Below are 17,323 nucleotides of genomic sequence, written 5' to 3'. Positions count from 1 at the left end.
AAGTTTAGGGTTCTTTTCCTTCAATTCCTTTGCAGTAATAGAAGGTTGGAGGTCCAATTGACGCTTTACAAGCCTTAAAGCCTTTCGGAGAAACGTGACGCGCGGCGGGTAGGAGTGTTGGGGAAGGATGCCGGTTAGTCACTTTCTCCCGGCTTGATTTTGGTTACACAGAATCATATGGTTCCCCAAAACGCGGATCGTAGTGCAAACTCAAAAAGTTTGCACTACGGTCCGCGCTAACTGTACTCTCCTCTCGACCCCACGACAGGGCCTCATAAACATCCATTTCTTCTTTGCACTCTCGTCCTTGCGTTCCATTTACCATTAACGAGCAAGCAGGCAGGCAGGCAAGCAGAGCCAGTATGCAGGACGTGATCCGCTAATACATGATCTTGCATTGTACCTGTGAATCACACTTTTGTCTTCTTTCCTATTTTTTTTTTTTTTTCAGATTGAATTTTCCGTTCTTCTCTTCTTGTTTCACTTGCTTAAATCTCTCTCTCTCTCTCTCTCTCTCTCTCTCTCTCTCTCTCTCTCTCTCTCTCTCTCTCTCTCTCTCTCTCTCTCTCTCTCTCTCTCTCTCAATCTGCTTATCTTTTTATTTGTTTTCTTAACGATAACTGATACTGCAACAAAATTACAAGTTTTACTAAGGGAAGTCATCCAATATATAAACAGACAGTAACTAATTTAAAGTTTACTAGTTACGAAAACACACACACACACACACACACACACACACACAGAGAGAGAGAGAGAGAGAGAGAGAGAGAGAGAGTCACGTTCCATTTTCCCTCCTCTCTCTTTCTCCTGAAGCTGTCCAACCTACCCCAACCTTCCTTTCCTTTCCTGCCTCCTCCTCCTCCTCTTCCTGGCTCCTCCTACTACTTCCTCCTCCTCGAGACATGTGCTGCTGGGGAGAAGAATGGCTGCCTAACTCGCCACCATCAAATAGCACCCAATAACTGCTAAGGGCTTCTCCTCATCTACCTCCGCTTTCTCTCGTGGACTCTTGTACTCTTTCGTATTTTTAGGCCACACTTGTGAATTTTGAAGAGCGTCAATTTAAACCCCAAATTTCTGAGCCTGCTACTATTTTCAGTGTTATGTAGACGTTATATACTGCGTTTGTTTGTTTGTTTACCTGTTTATCTATTATTTGCATTCTTGTAGGACTCAGATAAGCTCATAATGTCCTGTTTTTTTTTTTTTTTTTAATATCAGATTATCGTATTTTCTTTGAATGTATGTATATTGTTTGCACACTGCTTTCTTTGGTGATATATTTATTGTTTTAGTGTGTGTGTGTGTGTGTGTGTGTGTGTGTGTGTGTTCAGTTTCCATTTTTTTTTTTTTTTCTTAATATTAACTGTAAATTACATAATTTTGAGGCTCCAGTTAGTTAGGTTTGAGATGGTTAATTTTCAGTTGGATCGTAGGTTGGTGTGCGAAGGAGACTAATTAGCAGAACACTTTTCAACTGGCGTAATGTGCATTCATTACACATACATGGTCAGACAGCCAACAAGTCAGCCAGTCCTTCACATCCGACAACATATTCAGCACACATTTTTAGTGCCGAGAATACGTATATACTGTGTCATTATATCAAATCGTCTCCTTTCCAGTACATCACATATCTATTCTAGAACAATAAAATGATGTTAAGACCTAAGACATACTATTAAACATTCCATTTTCCCCCTAAAAAAAATTGCGTAAAATAAATAAATGACTGAAATTTCTTAGAGATTATAATGAGTGGAGGCGAAAGAAGATTTACTTTATAATCTACCCTTAAACGTCTTACATAACCTAGCAATTGTTATCAAGATTAGTATGGCACATTATCATCACATCTATTAATGACATACTGATGATGCATTTGCTTGAGCCTCACATACCAACGGCGACATCATAGTCCCGATTAATTATACGAATAAAATGTATGTATTGCGCTCAGAGTCAGTAAGGAGAATAGTAGCAAGGAAAATGAATTCTTCACATTATCCGTTCAGCCAATGCAAGCATTATCTCCTATGCATGTCAAAAGCGTCCACGTTATCGAGGTTGCATGAACTCACGATACTACTCGCCGCCACTCTCCATCCACGCTGGCCTGTAGCCCAAACCAACACAAGCAATCGCTATACGCGCCGTCAGAGAAGAAAGACTACATGGTGAACTACTTCGCTCTACAGCGCGAGAGTCCATTGTAGCTACAGAGAGCCGCCACTTATGTAGTTCTGTTAAGGTAGTTGCGAGCGTGGCCTCTCCTGTAAGTTAGTCTTGTCTAGAAAGATAAATTAAGGCTACGCAAGCATCTACCGCCTTCGCTCTTAACATGCATAGAAGGTACTACTTGAATCTTACGAAAAATGTCTTCGGCGTAATGAAGCAACGAAGAAGGAGGAATGGAACACTATATACTAAACGTTCGATGAACCAAGCGAATGAAAAAAAGAAGGGGAAGTGACGTGGGAACAGCAGAGGCGGGGCCGAGGCCGGAGGTGGGCGGCACGGGTCGGCTACAGAAGCGCACGCAACCTTGGTGAGTGAGGGAGGAGCGGTGGGTTTTCCTGGTGGGGGAGGGGTGGTGGAGTCAGGCGTGTAGGCGTTCTTCCCCACAGCTGCCACGTAGCTCTAACTTCGTTCTATTGGGAGTACTTCCGCTAGAAGAGAAAATATTACATTGTTATTTCAGAATAATTCAGAATTTGCTGTATCTTAGATTAAGATACGGTCATACTAGAAAATAATATTATATAAGTTGCAGAATCAGGCTGTCTCATAAACGTGATGGATTTTGAAACGTACCAAACATTAAAAAGAGTGAACAGTTGTGCATTATTAAATAAATATTATACTCCCAAATAGTGACGCACTCATGGCTATCGCAGTTTTTAACTACACAGCGTATTTATCATCCACCTACATATTGTGAACCGGAAAAAATAAATAAATAAAAATCTTCGGCGGCCTTCCACGTCGCCTATGCTCAACAGAGGGGCGTGTAAAGGAACAGCCATACCCGGTGGGAAGCGTCAAGGGGGGGCACAGGGGGAGGTGGGCGGAGGCACGAGTCACACACACACACACACACACACGACTTCACTCACACACGCACACGCATATCAGGCCGCCCTACCACAATACTTGGTTGACCATTTTACCTAAATCAGCAACAGGAATCCATAAGATGCAGTAATACGTACCGCAATGATTTTTTCCATTGTACATCGTTTCCAAGGTACCCAAATGGTTATGTTGACGTCCTCTGATCCTTGCTGAACCAACCTCAAGTGGAAGAACTCAAACATTGCCACTTATTCTCTCACACAAAAGAGGTGAAAGGAATACCGCGGCTGGCAACTCTCCCCCACCTCTTAACCCTTTGAGTACGACCGCCGTAGTCAGTCGGGATGCTCGGGGTCGGCCATGGATATAGCGGCAATAGGGAGCTATAAATCGGGGAGGAACGGGAAGAAAGGTCGTCATTCCAGCCCGCGATACGTTTCGGTTCTTCATCCACACCGCCAACAGGACCACATAATCATGAGTGTATCGCACGGGAGAGTAATGTCACGTTCCTATGGTTCATTTTGTTGGGTGAGGGTTAGCTTATCTCAGACTGTATAAGTTTTGTCGTCCTTACTTATGTCATGTCAAGTGATGGAGTATTTATTTACGTTTTATTGTTTTATTAAATGTCACTCCTTTAAGGAATAGAAAAGTAGCCGAGTGATAGTTTGTCGATTAATTGAGATGATCTATAGGTATACAACACGCTTCTCTTTATTATCAGAAGTTTGTGAACAGCGAAAGAGCATTTCCTCCCCCACCAAAAAAAAAAAAAAAAAAAAACACACACATTACAGTACCGGTCATCTTAGTTTCAAGATAAACAGTTAACTGCGCAATATAGCTCACGGGAAGGCAGACTGTTTCTGATTTTAATGGGCGTAATATTGTGATAAAGCAAAGACAAAATTAAAAGAAATCCAACAGCTCGGCGATGTGTGGAAATCTCTCTCTCTCTCTCTCTCTCTCTCTCTCTCTCTCTCTCTCTCTCTCTCTCTCTCTCTCTCTCTGCACATTTGCAGGAGAAATCTGGGTATACTTGTTATCATGTGTCCTGGCACTCGACATAGCATATCGTGACTAACATCGTGGCAAATGAAAATGCAGGTACCCGGTTTTAGATTTTGGGTGATATATTTATTCATTTCCTTATCTAAGGCAAATAAATGGGAAAAATATGTTATATTTCGTCAGCATATAAATGAAATCATGAATTATGATGGAGGACTTTTTATGAGAGAGAGAGAGAGAGAGAGAGAGAGAGAGAGAGAGAGAGAGAGAGAGAGAGAGAGAGAGAGAGAGAGAGAGAGAGAGAGAGAGAGAGAGAGAGAGAGAGAGACTATAATTTTTTCATCCTTTAGTATACTTTTGTTTGGTTTATCACTTTCTTGACAATAAAGGATAATATTGAGTTCAACACGGATAACACGTATTACAGGAGCTACCCTCTTCTAGAAAACGTTTTCTGTTAGTGAAATGTGGCTCTTTATGGATATACTGAATTATCATGCAAACATCAACACTTGCTGGCTTATGGATGATAGTTTGGACTCCACGAGTGTATTATGTGTTCCTGAAGTATATGCATGATTTTTACACCATATACAGAGAAAAATATAAGGATACATGTCAGTGTCAGCGTGGTGGCTAAGGTATGGTGTGCCTTCTTTTATATCTGGGTGGCTTCTTGAAAGGTGGATCTGTCATTATAATGTTTTTGTTTCTTTCTATGTATTTTGGGAGCACATCTGATTCAATGTATGGAGAAAATTTGCTATTCTTTTGAAAACATTGTCACAGTCCTGTCACAGAATAGTGAAGCTGTACCCAGTTAAAACCCTGTCACTACAGCCAATGAATGGTTCATCTTTTTCATCCACTGACTTAGGTGTAGTTCATTCATATCGGACAAAGGAAAAAAGTTATACATTCATATAAGTTTATGGAAAAGGCATTCGAGGGTACTGATCAATCTTAAGATTTTTTTTTTTTTTTTTTACCAAGACATGAGGATCTACAGGTACAGTTGGTAGTCAACTGAAGTATGACATCATACGGTACATATACAGTTTCAATAAATTCATAGGAACGGGAAAGGGTGAAAAAAAAAAAAAAAAAACGCATGGGAAGGAGGAAAGAAAACTATCAACAACTGTCAAAAGACTGAGTTTACAGGACTGATGCACATTTATATCGATGAATTATCTATGAAGCACATCTAAAACTACAATATAGACTCTAACACAAAGGGAAGAGATCTATGCACATCATAAAAACACATTTGCACGTTTATTCACACCGAAAAATGAACAGGAGAAATCCCCAAGAGCAAGGCAGCCATTTATAAAAGATGGAGGTAGAGCGTAGGTCGTGCAACACCCTTGCTTATGTTGTACTGTTCACAGTTGGACAGTTCGCGCCCGACCGCCCGTCGCTGACGTACGTGATGTTGTCAGCAGGTGTGTTGGGGCGCGAGGTGGGGCGGAGCGGGGCGGGGCGGGGCTAATGGTGAGGCATGTGAGGAAGTGTGACTCCGCCCTGCCAGCGATTTTGTTAGTGCTGCTCCCTGCTGCTGCCTCTCTTCCACAGCCTCTCATCGCCGCCGCCATTACTACACCGGCACTCCCTAAGCCTTGCCCTTCGTTCTTCATCTCTATATTTTGTTATATTTACGTATTTATCTCAGGCAGCAGCAAGAGTTCGATGTCTGTGTGTCACGTGTTTCATATATGGCTTCCGATACACAAATAGCTGCAGGCAGGTTGCTGCAAGTGGTGGTGTGTAGCATCTCTTTCCTCCCCCCCTCCCCAGTTACGTCGATAGCTTAAGATGAAGGGGCCAGGAGCGCTGCACGGCGGTACGTTTAACATCTCATTTTCTTGCTAGTTTTCTTCGTGTTCAGAACTGACACATGAATAGTGTATGTGTGACTGGCGAAGTTTTCAAGTTACTATTACATACACCTGTCACGCCTGCAGACCCTCGCGTCAAAATCCACGTGTAGTTTTCAGGTGTACGAATATTAGTTTATATTTCTGGGTACGAGGACGTACCGAGTAAATGTTGCTATTCTTTATGATATTCTATTGATGAGGAGCGACAGCAAGCGACAAGTTTTCCCTGCCCACTTGCTTAATAAGTTCCACACCTGTGTTGCTAAAAGCCTTCCTTACCATGCTTATAGTTGGGGTTCATTCACAAGGAATATTTATTGTCTTTGATCCTCGGTCATTGATTCAAAACGTTTAAGTGAGCCTTTTATGAAAGCAGCTTGTTTCATAGTTCACTGCTGCTTGAAGAATTATTGTAAACACTGGCTGTCAAGTTGCCAAGGTTACAAATTAATAATAGTAATTCACGTGACAGCTTGAGTAACGTGGAAACCATGACGGAGCAAAACCCAGACCATCATATCTCGTAGATCTTAACGGTGTGACACAACAACGTATAAACTAATGCTGTACTACACCTGTTGTCATGTGTAGAGATTAATCATGTCTGCAATATTGGTGAGTTAAACAGAAATATCTTAAATCATGATAGTGTACGAAAAAAAAAAAAAAAAACTGTGTGTGTGCGCAACTGTTATGGCTAAGTTTAATTTTAACACTGACATTATTGATAAGGGCCAACATGCGCACTGAACCCACAACCCCATTGGTTTTTACTAAAGATAAGAAACGAATGTCCTGCAGCTGCTGATATAGGACAATGGAGGCCAGGTTGTCTTTCCCACTTTATCCACTCAGGGAGACGGTCATGCATGTGTTTCATCCTTAGGTCTGCCTTTCACCTTCCGTTCTTCGACATATATTTTCTCACAAGATTTTTGTAAGATATATTTCCATACACAAATGCAGATGAGTGATCCCTTCCAGTGGTTTATGAGGCTGGAGGCAGAAGGCAGGTTTTCCACAGCGGGAAATGTGCTCAGTGAGACGGCCTTTTGTTTTAAATTAATTAATTTGTGAATATAAATTAATCTATAGTAAAACACAATGGCTGGAAGAGTGTCGCAGTGATGATGATGATGATATATATATATATATATATATATATATATATATATATATATATATATATATATATATATATATATATATATATATATATATATATATATATATATATATATATATATATATATATATATATATATATATAAGCAGTACAAGAAAGTGCATTACCAATAATAGTAGTAGTAGTAGTAGTAGCAGAAGCAGTGGTTATTGCTATAGTTTAATCGTCGTAGGAAACAAGTAATATGATGCAGCTGTGTCTTGCACTGAACCGATCAACCACAAGTATATAGTTTACCGTGACATTTACTGTCTTGAAGTCTATAAGATGTATGTCATTTACATGTCACCAGTAACGTCTTCACCAGTCGAAAGGAGAGACAGCGGAGTGTTGCTTAGAACAGCTCTCGTCTCACCATCACTGTATAAAGTATCAATCATGTGAGGCAGATACTAAGATAAGAAATTACAATAGAACAAGCATCCTGAATATCCTGAACATAACTTGATTATTGCGAAAATGTGAAAGAAAACAAATCAATCGCCATAAATAGAGAAATGAGAAGCGTTATAGTAGCTGATTATTGCCAGAGTTAAGCTCACAGGGTACGTACACGTGTGTGTGTGTGTTCACGTTGTCAGGGAATGTGCGGGGCGGAGTGGGGAGCGTGTGCCGTTGCAGGTGTTCAAGAAGCGAGGCGAGCTTAACTCCCTGCCTTATGCCGCGCTGTTAACTCAAAGCGGAGATTCGTTGGAAAGCAGACAATTCCTTCCACATATCCGAAACGTGACCGACTACTGACTGACTTGACGGACTCTTCCACTCTCCCCTTCTCTCCTCTCCCTTCATCTGCCCCCCATTCACTCACTTCCTTACTCGCTTCGATGACACAACCAGATAATAATGAGTGAGCAGTGACGGTTTGAGGTGTGTGTCGATGTTCCTCGTCTTTCTTAGCATGGTATGTTCCCGCGGAGGTTTTCACGGAGTAATATTGCCAGAGAGAGAGAGAGAGAGAGAGAGAGAGAGAGAGAGAGCTGATCGCAGTGTTTGAAGAGTAATAATTCTCTGATGAAACTCGGTGTTTGAAAGTCTTCCTGGCCCATAGCTGTTATAAGGGAGACCTTTTTATTATAACACGAAAATATGTAGATAATTTATATATTATTTTATAGAAATATGTATACTATTTCAATACCTTTTCACTACAGAACATCATAAGTCGCATTGCTGCTAAGCTTTCTGGCTCCGGCACCGTGTGTGTGTGTGTGTGTGTGTGTGTGTGTCCTCCCAGTAGTTGCTTCCTAAAGGTTACGAGGACTGAGCACCATATTAACACCACTGTCTTAAATGGCACCGCTCAATGTAGTGCTATTTGCATTCTACTCTTTTTTTTTTCGCATATTTGCCATTCTCCAAGATTATTAAATCATGTCCGAAGGAAATACTCGTAAGCAGCAGAAGTTGACGGAGACATAACAAGGGTCTATTTAAAAGTCACTAGGAGTTTAGGTACTTACTTCAACACAACTTTTCATTCTTCTCAAGTGTTTACTGAAAATGGTCATCGTCCTTGATGAAACCTGAATGGTAATGTTCGGCTGTGTCGCTTGCGCGTCATCATACCCTGCATGTTTCGTGGTTGATACAAAACACGTGATATGCAGTTAATTTCGAATCCCTCTATACAATTACTTTCATGTCTAACAATAGGGAGAATTTCATTAGAATGGTGCATTTTTAATCATGTGTACTTTTCTTATCAGAGTTAAAGCGACGGACCAAGAAACACCCAGTAATGAATGAAGTCAATGCATTTTACTTGCTGTTTATAATTACACTTCTGTTCATAATGTCCAGGACTCCAAACTGTGAATCATGAGTAGCAGGAGCTGCTTTCCACGTGAATCACCAGCGTTATAATCATTAATTGCCAAACTCAACAGGTATTACAGTTTTGGCAGATTGCATGGCTACCACTCCTCTCTTCCCTTGCAGACCCCATAAGACCCTGCAAGTTAAGAACGGTTTGGGTTTTCGTGGTGGTAACTTGTGGTCTAGTCTCAAGTTTTAATGATGTAGTAGTGGGGAAGAAGCGGATATGGCGTAATGACAGACCTTTCTTTCCCCTATCCTCCCTGCATCCCCCTCCCTGTCCCTCAATCCCTTGTCTACTCCTGCCTCTCTCACTCGCCATAGGCACTCCCAATACCTTTACCCTTCTCCAGTGTCTCTTACCTTTCCTCCCTTGGCATAATTCCCATCCTTATTGCTCCAATTCCTTATATTTATCACCAGTGGTCCCTCAATAACCTTTCTCTGCTACATTCCCACTGATGTGACGTCACAGCCTCTCGTCCATAGAAAACCACGGTCCCGAAATATTTAGCGGGGACTTCAGTAACTTATTGCGTGCGTTTCAAGTAGATGTAGTTGAATGTTAAGCAGCAGCAGATATTATAAACTAAACAATTAGAGAGAAAAAAAATAGCCACAAAATGAAAGAAGAGAAAGTGAAATACATAGTTTGTCGAGGAAGAAGATATGAATTATTGTTCGCATCATGATGTGTTTATAATAGTGTAGGTGGGAGCATAGTCATTTTTATGTTCTGAAACACTGCAAGGTCATGGCAACAACTAAGACACTGCATAAGGAGGCTTTACGCATAGAAGGAGACCAAAGTTTAGCTGTGGAGGTTTGTGTTGAATCGGAGATGGTTAGATAGTTAAAAAATTTCGCCCGTCTCACTCTGGCAGGCGAATTCATCTATCTGTCTGGTAAGTGGTGAGTAACATTGTCTGCTTTATAGTTATAGATGTTATTGCTGAGGCATTATTTCAAGTTTTTATTTGTTTGTTTGTTTGTTTGTTTGAGAGAGAGAGAGAGAGAGAGAGAGAGAGAGAGAGAGAGAGAGAGAGAGAGAGAGAGAGAGAGAGAGAGAGAGAGAGAGAGAATAGGAGTCTGTATTAAATACATGGCAGAGTGGAAAAAGACTGTTCCACCTCAACTGTCCAGAATGCATTTTCCATACAGAACGGTCAAGCTTCTTTTCATAAAAAGCTCATCTTAGTATACCGGTAATTGTATCAAGAGCTTGAGAAGTCTCAGGTTCCTTATGATGCAGGACGATGTGCCTGCAATGAGAAGAGAAACTTTTTTTATAATGTAAAGAATTGTGACTGAAATTATTTAGTTTACAATTACTATTTTTTCCAGAACTATTTCTCAGTGTATAAATTATGTAAACTTTTCATTCAACTGTGGGAAAAGTAATAAAAGTAAGAAGAAAAGATAAAATTCAACAAAAAGGCACCAGAGAAACAACTAAACAGGCAGAGAATAATAGTGATGCAGAATTGCCGCTCCCTGCATCACGTTCTTGGTATGTGCTGGGTGCTGTGCAGGGTTTGTGAACTAAGATGATTACACTGGGTAAGTAAGTGCGTCTTGACTGTCGATTGATGTCTGTTTGTGGCGCGGGTGTTATGGGTTGTGGTGGTGGTGGTTGTGGTACTGGTGGTGGTGGTGATGGTGGTGGTAGTGGTGGTGTTGGTGGTAATGGTGAGTGTAGCTGACGCTGACAGTTATGATTTTAGCAAGTCGGGTTGTGACTGGCAGAAATTTCTTCAGTTTGGAGTTAGCGATGACTTTTGATAAGACGATGCGAAACTGAAGATGAGCCTTAACCGCTCGTCCTGCTCAGATTAATGTGTCAGCATTTCATAATAAATATCAAGAGGAACGATGTGTTGCGATGCGTATATTTCCAGCAAGACATGCTGAGCTAAGCTCAGAAACACGACACTAACGGTAACCGGGTGTTGGTCTGAGATAAGAGACCTCCCGGCATCATGGAAGACGAGGGCGCCGAAGGCTTGCTCCTCCAGTGGAACAAATTTTAAGAGGAGTAAGAACAAACGATTTTTAGAGACACAGGCTCCCAAAGTGGTGGAGGCGAGACCGACACAGAGTCAGATAGGAGGCAAGTGCGCCAAGACAGGCGAGAAAGCAACCCCGGAACCTCCAGCGTGGCATGAGAGTTCCCGTCAGGGTTAGACTTGCGATGCCCGCATTCCGAGGCACCGCTCTGTGCCGTCCTCAGGCACCAAGAGGTCATTGCAGTCACGAACTTTGTCCCACGAAAAACTGTTTATTTATTCTAGCTTTTTTTTTTTATCAAGAAATAGAACAGGTTTAAATTTCGGCAAAGCTAAATGTATATTAAATGTTATTGTCACAATGTTTGTAGAATTTTGTAAATTGATATCCTTTATTGCAAATCTGATTTTATTTTTTCCAATACAAGCATATCTTCTCTTCAGGTGCATTATATAGCATGGTTATCAGAAATGAAAAACAAGGCCAACTCCTTTTTATAGAGAAAATGCATGGGTGTATTGGGAGAGAGATCATAACATCCTGTCACACACACAGCGGTCTCTGGGCGGCGAGGGACCAAATATTAGTAGCATCATATCAGTAAATAGCAAAGGTTGTACAAATGTAGCACCATATTTTCTGAGAGAGAGAGAGAGAGAGAGAGAGAGAGAGAGAGAGAGAGAGAGAGAGAGAAGAGAGAGAGAGAGAGAGAAGGGGGGGAGTTGGGAATGATAAGAGATACAAAAGAATAACTAGAGTTTTCCCATGATACAGCAGATGTGGTGCATGAAGAAGGCGAGGGTGATGCTCCTGTCACAGAGATGGGCGTGGGAAGGAGGTTTGGTGGGAGAGGATAGTGTGTATATGTGTGTGTGTGTGTGTGTGTGTGTGTGTGCGGAAACGTGATGGTAGCGGTAGGCAGGCAGAAATCAAGGGCCTGTGAAAAGGAAGGCGGGAGAGAGAGGACTAAATTTTTTTTTTTTTTTTTTTTTTTTTTTTTTTTTTTTTTTTTTTTTTTTACTAGATGAAAGCTTCTGAAATAGACGAAGAAAACTTTTGGCCAAATACACCCCATCTCGCCTTTTTGTAGCAAACATTTTAAAGCCTTAGCAAATATTTAGAGAAAACTTTTAAGAGTTTGAGTGCACGGTCAGCATGAGGAGTGTAGGTAATGTGAAGTACGCAACATTCACCTCGACAGTCAGCCTTATGATGCAGGAGTTCAGTGCTTGAGTCAGCAAGCGGTGGTGATGGTGGCACGCTGGCCTGTGTTGTTCAGGGAGGCAATGCAGTATTTTGTGATGGATGTTAGAGGAAGCGGAGATGAACACTATGGCTAAGAACCCCATATCGTGTGTCCCCACCTTTACCATTCCGCACAGTTTATGGAGTTATAAGATTTATTAAGTACTATTACTATTAATCATATAAATTGTTGTTGTTAGGGCAAGGAAGCAGAGGTGGGCACCGCTTATGTTGCTCACCTGCACTCACATCCACACTTCAGCACTCATCTCACATGAAATGACATCACTGTCACCTTTCTCCTTGTTTAATAAACGACGCCTATCCCTGAGGTGAGGATGTGTCAGTGACAGTAGCAGTAGCAGGCATTACCTCCCACCCCCCCCACTATGCTGAGAATGAATGAACCTGGACCGGCATTTCGACCCCTTTCCTGCGTGATGCTCAAAAGGGAAGGTATGTGGCAACTCCCTCGCAGTACTCACTTGTGGCAGCTCTGCGTTGCCAGTGCGTGATGGCATATACCCTAGGCAACTGTATTCCATCATGGCCACTTTTGTCTAATTCTTGCCTATGAAAAAAAAAAACTGGCCCGGCTGTAGCTATCATCTTTAGTTCCGCCCTAACACCTTGTCTACGAAATAGTTACGGCATCTCGGGCAGGTAAAGGAGATGGGAGAAGGGAGGTACGGGTGAGAAGACCCGCTATGGAGGGAGGAGGAGGGGCAGGAGTGATGGAAGCCTGTCAGTCGACATCACTATTTGGCCGCTCCTTCCTCGTTGAAATCACTGCATCACTAAACTTCAACTAGACCAATTTGACCAAACTTTTCTTCTCGCCCCGCTGTAAAGAAGGAAGGGATATGATCGAAACCCCGTAGAAACGGAAGAAATATCGAGTTGTGGATGCGAGCGAAATTCCGCAACCAGAATTAAGTGGCAACTGCAGCGAAGGGTCCCGCATGTGTCTCTAGGGCTGGGCTTAAGGAATTCAGTGGGGGTCAAAGCCTTCGTTGTGAGTGGGAGTGGTGTGGCGTGTGTGAAAGTGTGTGTACATACATACATTCCGGGATCTGCCAGCCATGCAGTTGTAGAGGTGACCCAAGGAGTGGATTAATGTAAGCATTGCGTGTGAAGTGTGAGCCCCGCGCGCGAGTGAGGAATGAGTGCCGAGTGAGGAGTGTTGGCGAGCAAGCGAGATACACAGAGAGGGAGAAGGACCGATCCGGAGACTCCAACTCGCGGCTGTAAGGTAAGGCAAGGGAAGGGCCCGTGTAGGAGGTGGCAGGAGCCGGTATTAGGAGGACTCGGCAAAGTGTAGATATCGGTGTTAATACAGCAGCACCTCATATCTTAGGACTACATGAAGATCAACTTACTCCCAGATATTTTTGGGATGCCCTCTCCTACACTGGGTGAAGTTCAATCAAAAGTACCCTAAGCTAACTTAACCTAAACTTACCAATCCCAAAACTAGCAGGACTGGATGAGCTTTTCTTTCTCCTTCGTTAAATATATCCTCCCCTTCTCCAAGTTTTAAATTATTTATCTTCTTGAGTGTTTTTTTGTTTTCTTATGCTGGAATAATATTAGTTTGTGTAGACCATCATAGAGGAAGAGAAGGGATAGAGGTGAATTAGTTATGAGGAGAGGGAGCTATGAATGCATCGCGTCTCTAAATATCCATGACTGACTGGCCACCCCTCTCGAGGCTGGTCTCACGCACACACCTGTAGCCTGGGTCCTTGTACAGTTAAGCCTCTCTCTCTCTCTCTCTCTCCTCTCTCTCTCTCTCTCTCTCTCCTCTCTCTCCTCTCTCTCTCTCTCTCTCTCTCTCTCTCTCTCTCAGCAGCATTATCTGTATCATTAAAATTTGTGTCCTCATCGGTCTTCTTCTTCTTCTTCTTCTTCTTCTTCTTCTTCTTCTTCTTCGTCGTCGTCGTCGTCGTCGTCGTCGTCGTCGTCGTCGTCGCCGTCGTCTCCTTTCATTCTTTCTTTCTTTCTTTCTTTCTTTCTTTTTTCTTTCTTTCTTTCTCTCCTTACTTCATTGATGACTATAGGTATCAATTTTATAATTGTTATAAGCGTACTCTCTCTCTCTCTCTCTCTCTCTCTCTCTCTCTCTCTCTCTCTCTCTCTCTCTCTCTCTCTCTCTCTCTCTCTTAATTTCAAGCATTGCCCCAAATTACGTACATTCAGCGCTGGACGGAGGTAATTACGGGAAGGGAACGAAAAGACGAAAAACTAGTTTAATATTTGAGGAAAATTAATTTCATGTTTAACAGGTGGTTGTCCTGAACTGCTCTGCGCTGTTTCCTGTTACGGGATTGCACACACACACACACACACACACACACACACACACACACACACACACACACACACACATAGCTCCCTGAACACCATCAGGTGAGGAAAACACAACCTAATATACACAAAAGGAAACTTACCTGTCCCAAACTTGTAACCTTTACATCCTTTTTTTCCCGTGACCACAAAACACCGCTTTACATTTCCTTTTAAGTTAATGAGAGGAGGGACAGAAGAAACAGAACGCAAGAGAGAGAGAGAGAGAGAGAGAGAGAGAGAGAGAGAGAGAGAGGAGAGAGAGAGAGAGAATGTCCTTCCCTTGACAGCATAATCTAAATTACTGAGTGCTAGGTCTTTCTGTCTGTCTGTTTGTCTGTCTGTCTGTCTATCTGTTTGTCTGTCTTACATTTTCACAGCAGTGAAGTCGAACTTAAGAATAAAATCAATACCACAGAACGCAGAATGTTCGATAGCCTACACAAAAGTTTATAGAATCCTCAAAATCTCTGCCTCTACAAAAAAGAAATATCTGCAGAGACTTAGGTTAAGTTAGATTAGCTGAAGTTAGTTTTGATTGATTTAGATCATGTTAAGTTACCTCAGATTAGGTTCAGTTTAGTTAAGTTTAGTTGAGTTAAATGTAACCTCGATATGTTCTGGTAAGTTAGGTTGAGTTAGGTTAAGTTACATTCGGTTTAGTTCCGTTAGGTTAAATTAGATTCGGTTAGGTTCAGTTTGGTTAAGTATATTTAGGTTAAATTAGATTAGGATATGTTAGTTTACATTCAGTCATGACGAGTAATCTGCCCCATCCATACGAGTATCCTGCCATTAAAAGTGTTCCCCTCAACCTTCAATTCAAAGTCCCTTCATCTCCTGACAGTCTCCCCAAAAAATATGTAAATAAATAGAATAAGATAAAACTTGACCACTGATAGATTTCCATCAGATACGACGCCTTTAAGATTAAGAAATAAAATGAAAAGAAAAAAAACGAAATTAATATATATATGTATATATATATATATATAAATATATATATATATATATATATATATATATATATATAGTATATATATTGAAAATGAGTGTTGTATGTTACCTGAATTCAGCCCATAACTGTACACATACATACACCATTGGCATCCGTGAGCAGACCTTGAAGGGAGGCAGGTAGAGAGAGAGAGAGAAAGAGAGAGAGAGAGAGAGGGGACAGGTGAGGTAAGCAGGTAGCCTTTTCCTTCCAACCAACCAGCCCAGGCAAGTGAGTCACGTCGTAAGCTGTGTGCCGAGATTAATGTATTCTTGCTGGTGGTGGTGGTGGTAGTGGTGGTGGTGATAGTAATGGCGGTGGTGGTGAAGAATATGACCATTTTTTTTTCTAGTTAGTCCGTTATTTGTTCATTTATTTATTTAGTTGGTTAGTTGGTTAGTTGGTTAGTTAGTTAGACAGTTTGTGTATTAGTTAGGCACGTAATTAGTCAGTTCCAGCGTTGTGAATGAGTATCTTGTGATCTGCTCTTTCTCCGTATGAACTCTCTCTCTCTCTCTCTCTCTCTCTCATCTCTACTCTCTCTCTCTCTCTCTTCTCTCTCTCTCTCTCTCTCTCTCTCTCTCTCTCTCTTAGACAGGCAGACAGACAGACGTAAACATACAAAAAGAGACAAGAACTTACATACATAAAGACAAAGACAGACACACACACACAAAAAAAAAAAAACAGAGGAAAAGGGTCACAGGGCATGCGTGGAATGTGGGCGGGAGGGAGAGGGGAGAGAATGAAACAAAAACAAAAACAAAAAAAACTCGACTCGTTATAGAACTGTTCCCTGAATGCTATGCGAGAGAGAGAGAGAGAGAGAGAGAGAGAGAGAGAGAGAGAGAGAGAGAGAGAGAGAGAGAGAGAGTCGGTGGCCATGGTGGATTTCTCTAAACCATGAGGGAAGAAGGACTTTTGAGATAGAGAGAGAGAAAGCGGAGAGAGAGGAGAGAGAGAGAGAGAGAGAGATGGAGAGAGAGAGAAGGAGAAGAGAGAGAGAGGAGAAGAGAGAGGAGGAAATTGACCCGTTCGCCTTGAGTCTCCTGCTTTCCGTTTACCGTTCGCCGCCCTACAACCTTCTCACTCCTCACAATTCTTAACTTCACCTCTTGGTCCAAAACTCGCACTTAAAAAACCCGCCCAAATCGTGCGCTCTTGCTTCTCGCCCCGCCCCAAAAACCCGCCCAAATGCTGCATCCTGCCCAAAACTCTCTTTCCCCTAACTTTCCGGTCACTTTCCCCCAGTAACAATCACACACGCCCCAGAACAGGAACTCACGCCCAGATCCTCCACCCTCTGTCTGGAAACTGAAAGATTAAAGGTTGGATGACGGGTATGTGGTATTAAAGTATCCATTGAGTGAAGGATCTTAACGTTATGTTCTTGTAAGATGCACTAATTCTTGAGACTAAATTTGCTTTAAGGAAAATAAGTCAGTTTGATAATCTGTTCGTGAAATATTCGGGTTGGAAAATGTGAGTTGGTTTCAATGTATCTCGTGAAAATTGAGTTATTATTATTATCTTTTTTTACTTCAGTATTTAGACCTAAAACGCTTGTATTTTGCATAAAGGAGAAACAAATGTACTAATAGTAGTAGTAGTAGTAGTAGTTGTTGTTGTTGTTGTAGTAGTAATAATAGTTGTAGTAGTAGTAGTAGTAGTAGTAGTAGTAGTAATGATAATAAATGATGGCTCAAACTTGTGTAAAATGCAGAGGGATTGTTTTCTTAGTTTTCCGTGGGG

The 17,323-nt window shown here is 41.7% G+C and overlaps 1 protein-coding gene and 1 long non-coding RNA gene across 2 annotated transcripts in view; one reads left to right on the top strand and one right to left on the bottom strand.

Moving 5' to 3' along the window:
• Nucleotides 1–1,480: 1,480 nt before the first annotated feature.
• On the bottom strand, nucleotides 1,481–3,443 carry LOC135100346 (uncharacterized). The gene is made up of 2 exons (XR_010268623.1): nucleotides 3,216–3,443; nucleotides 1,481–2,672 (listed from the first exon to the last, which is right to left on the bottom strand). It is a non-coding gene; the product is annotated as an uncharacterized LOC135100346 (long non-coding RNA).
• Nucleotides 3,444–13,055: 9,612 nt separating this feature from the next.
• Nucleotides 13,056–17,323, top strand: part of LOC135100783 (cadherin-87A-like) — a 69,748-nt gene continuing 65,480 nt past the window's right edge. Inside the window, exon 1 of the mRNA XM_064004101.1 lies at nucleotides 13,056–13,480. The gene's annotated coding sequence lies outside the window, so the exon portion shown is untranslated. The remainder of the gene's footprint in view (nucleotides 13,481–17,323) is intronic.

Source organism: Scylla paramamosain, chromosome 5, assembly GCF_035594125.1.
Source record: "Scylla paramamosain isolate STU-SP2022 chromosome 5, ASM3559412v1, whole genome shotgun sequence".
Taxonomy (NCBI): Eukaryota; Metazoa; Arthropoda; class Malacostraca; order Decapoda; family Portunidae; genus Scylla; species Scylla paramamosain.
Note: the sequence above shows the minus strand (reverse complement) of the source record. Positions and strands in the feature narration are given on the sequence as shown.